The following is a 6,290-nucleotide window of genomic DNA, read 5'->3' on the forward strand; positions in this document are numbered from 1 at the left end:
TGTGTGCATTCATGGTCCTACAGCATCTGTTCATACATCTTTATTCATGGTTCTACAGCATCTGTTCATACATCTTTTACTGGAACTTTTATCCACAGTTCTACATTCAGTTCAGCTGCCACTACATGTTTCTAACTATTCATTCTAATCCGATCTCATACGAAGTGCCAAACATTCGTCATAACAGTTTGAACTTTGAACAAAATAAAGAGAATAGCTGTCATTTAATGGTCAAAACCATTTTTTTCCCTCTTGAACAAGAGAAACCTTTCATTTATAGAACAGTGGAAGTACAACAGATGCTCAGAAATGAGCAACTAAGTTTACAGCAGACGCCCAGCACTGGGCAACAGACAACAACATAGGAAATATGTAAATAGTTAGCACAAGAAGAGCAATTACTTCCCTGTAACATCAATCTTCTCCAAGAACCAACCAATTCAGATAGCAACCAAACCAAATAATGACCGGAAGAAAAAAAAAAAAATTTCACGCCAAATATATAACTACATGACAGCACAATATTGGATCAGTCAAGAAATTAAACCAGTTCCTGTTGCAATGATAACTCAAATTTCATGCAACACAAATCGGGGAAAAGCGCAGCACTTTCTCAAGCTGCTGCTACTCAAATTTGGTCTTGGGGTTACAAACAGTACAAAAAACACCATAAAACCTCCTGTTCCTCTATGCTTGCTGTTATCTTGAAAACTATATATCTTGTCAAGTAGTAACTGACACTTAAACTACCATTCGGAGGTATTTGAACTAATCTTTCGAAGTGGGGTCAACTCCCAAAGGCTTTATCTTCACAGATATTAGATGCTGCCCATGTCCACTCGGCTTCTATGGAGCTGGAAGTCGGGGGTGATCCAGCTCCCGCAACTGCATTGGATGCCTGACCAGTTGAAGTAACCCAGATGAGCTTCACAATGTGCACAGGACAACTTGCCCGCCATTGCACCTTCTTCCACTGGGCGATAGAGAACAACCACAACAGATTACATTATTTCCTATAGGCTAAATCACAAAGAACAGAAACCCACCAAAAAAAAAATGTTCTGCTTTATTAAGTTTTAAAATAGAGAGAAAAAAGATGAACAAGAAAAGCTGTTAAATTTGTCAACAACAATTGACAATTTGGCTGCAACTAAATAGATTAATCTCAAGCGACAAAAGAACCGAGGAATTGCTTTTCAAGAGGCGGTAGTTCAGTTAAAACTTAAGAAAACAGTACTTGTCAAATTATAGACTAGCAAAAAAGTCCAGAAATAAGGAAAACTTAAGAAAACAGTACTCGTCAAATTATAACTAATTACCTGCTGTCATCCATTTTAGAGGCTCAACAAATATGGATGAACATTCAGAATCCTCAAAGTTGTTATAGTTGCTACTTTTCAACTTGCACCATTCAAAAGATGTCTCACCCTGACCTGGAATGTGGTCCACAACATTATCCTGTACTGCAACAAGTCTTCAGCATTTTTTGCAGCAAAATGCAGATGTCCCAGTTTTTCCTCCAATTGGAGATGATTCCACTTGAGAGGTAACTTCACTGGGCAAACCAGGATCAGCACCAAATTTAGAGCTGTCTATTTTATCTCCCGATAATAAGATTCACCTGAAAGGGGCAAAAATTCTTCAATCGAAAGGGAAATTCACTCTAGCCACTGATATTCAAGACTTCTATCAAAATGGTTGAAGAGTAAGTAAGCAGAACTAAATATGTCTTGTGAGCAAAACAAAATTTGACGTGGTAAACATAAAGGAACAGTCACATGTAATTAACATTCTTTCCAAAATTGTTACTGCTGTTAAGGGAGGTATTTCTTTTGGCCTTTCACCCCCCACACCCCACTATTCAATTACCAAGGTAGAGGAGCCGCCCAAATATTATAAAGATAATATTCAAGTTACAGTAGATCACAGTTAGGATATGTAGGTATTTCTCAAGTTAGTTCCCTAAAGACTCAGATTCTTTTTATTTCAAAGGCAGATTCAAATTATCAGGTCTTTGTATGGTTATGTCACTTTAAGCTAGAGGTTAAGAAAGTAACTGGTAGAGAAACTTGTTTATGGTACTTTTATACTATAACCCTTGACTGTTTTCACTTCCTTTGGAACCTTAAAGTATCCCCAACTAGCCCCCAAAACACAGTTTTGTCATCAGAAATATAGACCGCAGCCTCCAAACATGTTCCCCACCCCAAAAATTGTGCTGCAGATCGGGTCAAATGTACCGTACGGCCATACCAGAGTGTCGAAGAATTGTATTAAGATAAAATGGAACAAAGATTATAAGCAATAGCTGCCTCAATTTCTTTAAACTGGTATATACAATACCAGCTGGTACCAGAAACTAAAATTGACTGAGAACCCTGTAGTTCTTTCGAGAGCCCAAAAGTAACAAATAAATATGCATGGTATATATGTCTTGAATATACAGGAAAACAAAAAAAAAATTATATCGCTTTATGTGGGGGGGAGCAGAGAGAAATTCAACTTCTCTCGGGACTTCCCCATGATCCTGGATTGTTCATTTCTTGCTCAAGCTAAACAATTCCAACCATCCCACTTCTCAAAATGACATTTATTGAGCAAATAATCAACCAACATCCCCAGTGGGGAGAAAGGTAATTAGTTTTGAAATGAAAGTATCCCAAACCTCCAGTATTTATCAGCTGAAAAGTCTCACACCTGCTTCTCTTTAACTTATTTTCTCCAACCTAGATGGGCCAAGGCATATATTTGGATAGATTACACCTCTGATGCTCGAAAAACATCTCGTGGGTCTTGTACAGTATAGTTTCAATTGGTCAAACTACTTGTGTTGAATTTTGAGGGGATAAAAAAGTACTTGGATTGAAACTCTGATTACTGCTAGCCTTACTTCCAAGGATACACAACCTGTTAGGCAGGCCAGTGCTCCTCAATACCTACGTAATAAGGATTTTTAAATACGAATATCACAATACTCAAAACCATGATACATTTATCAATTGATACCATATGCATTAGAGCCTACTCTATGTGTCCATGGAACATTTCACTCACATAATGTTGGAAAACTAAAATTATGTAGACATGAATGCATAACACATAAATCAATATCCTTGATTGAGGCAGACCAACCGGAAAATAGGCGAAACAGAAGAAAAGTAGCGTACCCAATAGTTTGAGGCGAAAAGACTTATATATGGGGCTGGCATGATCAATCTTGAAGCCCATATCTTCATACATTTTTAGCTGAAAAATAATAAAAGAGAAGATAAATGGAAAATTCATGATAGGTTATATACAGAGAAATCAGCATGCAGTAGTATAATCCTTGTAAATAATGCGGTATAGAAGAGCCTTGCATCACCTGATTCAGAAAACCATCATTGGGGAAAACAAACTCACAGCTCTGTCGCAGGGATCCTAGTGCATCTGCAGGCGTGCATAAGTAAGAAAAAGAACCAAAACAAAAAAACAAAAAACAAAAACCAGGTAAATGCTGAAGCAACAAAGGATTGCCCAATCTCCTATCCTTTCAGTTGACTTGAATTACTCATATATATTATTCATTTTATTTTACTTGGGACATTAATCACATTATACAAGCTACTCAAAAGCTCTTGTTTTTCTAGACCTAATAAAAGTTATTCCAAAGAAAGGAAGAAAGGAAAATACGTGAGCAACTGAGCATGTATAGTCCAGTTTCTGCTCTCCATTTTGTAATCCCAATGGCTTAAAAGCTTTTCTATCTTCAACTCTTTAAAGATTATCTACTCAAGTATGCCAAAAACTACTATTTACCTAAGTCTGCGAAACAGTTATGTTGGATTTCCAAAATATAACAGCTATTATGATGATAAAGATATATAGACTGACAGCACTAAGCAATGATCTGCTCATACCTTCTTGCGATAACTGTTCTGTTCTCATAAGATATGCTGTAATGATAGCTGCACTGCAACAAACACATGCAAACAAGGGTGTAAACCCTTTTAAGCTTGACAATTCAGAAAACTGAAAAATCTATTTGTATCTTATGACATGCATGATGACACTGTGATTAAAGTAAAACAAGCACACATACAAACCAGAAAACGTCTGTAGTTCTACCCCAAAAAAAGTGCAGGCATCAGCCACATTTTTCCTCTTTCTCATAGAATTTGAAAAACCTGTCAATTATATATGCAGAATATATAATATAAGTGTCTACTTTAGTTTAAGAGCCTCTTATGTACGTCAAATTGTTACACTTTTTCGGTCCATGCATCAAACTGTTAACCTGGTTTATCAGACCATTATCAATCAACAATTAAATGTTCCTAACACTATCATTTTCTACACTGATGGATTTGAGAAAGTTCCCTTCAATTTATGGTGCTATGCTCCCAATGATCAATCTTAACCCTACCGTATCATTGCTTTTCAACTGAAACATTGTGCAAATTTCCCCTAATATGATTCATAATCCATTCTGAAACTGAAGTCCTAGTTTCATCTACTTAGTACAGTTGTCATATACCAGTAATCCAGTATCGTCTAGCTTTAGTCTTGAACTTCTCCAATGAAAAATCTTTACTTCTTTGCTCTCATCCCAATAGCAACATGGCATTGAAAGATAAATGGGAACTACATAACAAGTTGTTCCAATTGAGTTGAAACATGGTATTCCAAAAATACCGTATTACATAAACATACACATTATGCCAAAAAGAGGAAACATGGTATTACATGCCCATCAGCATCCATGAGAACATTATGCCGCACCTGTGAGGATGTGAAACAACAGACACTATCTTAGCAATATAAAACCTCACATGATTCTCACTACTCAACAAAAATCTGAAAGCTCGAAATCAAAAACACATAAACACACACAGCCAGTTCAAAATTTCTTCACACTCTCAAAATTGTTCCAGGCCAAAATTTCAAACTTAGTCAGGATGTCTTCTAGAAATAAAAAAGAAAAAGATTCAAATAACAAAGCTAACAGAGTGTAAAACTATAAGTAATGCATCTAATATGAAATCATGTGTCCATGTGTTATGCTTGATAGAGTTTTGCATTTATACTTGAAAGAAGACGAGGAGCAAGCATTTTGTGAAGCCTGCAGATTTGCTCTTCTTAGTTAATATCCTTAAACTATTTCTGGAACTCCTCTAGACTTGCAAACTGCGTGAAAAGGTATGAAATAAAAAAGGTGTTTATTTCCAATTAGCTGAATTCAATTTCATAAAGCGCATGCGGGCTCTCACCTGCTCTATCTTATAATCCATCTTCCTGCTCTCCTCATCAACGTCTTCCTCCTCATATTGATTGAAATTAATGTCTCTATCAGCTTTCTCAATTCTATCGTAGTCTTTTACTAATAATTGCTGATGTACTTCTTATTGGATGAGTAGTTGTTGACGATGATGTTATTTTTGGCTTGAGATACAAAAACAATAATCAACATACTACTGGCATTGCATAAAAGAGAAGTGATCATCATATATATTACAACAATAATGAATAATGTTAAGAGTCACCAGATCATCGAATCCGCTTACTAATTGAGCGTACATCCTAGAACTTAACTACCTTTTGAAGTGGGATTTGATGAATAAAATTTGGTAAGTCGATATGGGGCAAATGCAATGGTATATGGAATAACGTACCGTCTTGGCTGCTTCTACAGGTGCATCTCCCAAGAGATTTTATTTGCAGATTTGGAAACTCCAAAACCCAGAAGAAAACTGACAGAAGAAGAAACTAAAAAACCAAAAATTCAGAGAGAAACAAATGGTTTACTGATTCAAACACCGAAATTCAAAACCCAATCAATCGCACCCAAAATTCAAAACTAACCAATCGACCAAATAAGAAGCTCACCTGGACATTTCGATTTGATCAAATGGGTGCCAGCTCAATCGGATAATTCAATCTGCCTCTGCTCTCTCTCTCTCTCTCTCTCTCTGGAGCGAAAAAATCAAAACCATTCCCCTGCACCCTTCGCTCGGGCAGATAGTGTCCTCCAAAGAGTACTTACAGTAATACAGTATCAGTACGAATCATTTACCAAAAGAAAATTTCTTGTGCCTACTTTTATCTTAAAACTCAATGGTACAATGGACGAGAGATAATTTATTAGTGAAAACTTCCACAATACAATGAGGAGACTTGAATTAAAAAAAAAAGTACAATGACGAGACATGTAACTGTTGTAGGAGAATGAAATTGTGTTTATTATTGATAATATGAGCCCTTTAAGGGAGTTACAATGTATACAATAGGTAATAGAATCCGAATACAATTGA

At 36.2% G+C, this 6,290-nt stretch overlaps 1 pseudogene; it reads right to left on the reverse strand.

Annotated features, from left to right (window-relative positions):
• Positions 1-254: 254 nt before the first annotated feature.
• LOC112187743 lies at positions 255-6,076 on the reverse strand (annotated as a pseudogene).
• Between the last annotated feature and the right edge of the window lie 214 nt (positions 6,077-6,290).

This window comes from Rosa chinensis, chromosome 1 (assembly GCF_002994745.2).
Source record: "Rosa chinensis cultivar Old Blush chromosome 1, RchiOBHm-V2, whole genome shotgun sequence".
Classification (NCBI taxonomy): Eukaryota; Viridiplantae; Streptophyta; class Magnoliopsida; order Rosales; family Rosaceae; genus Rosa; species Rosa chinensis.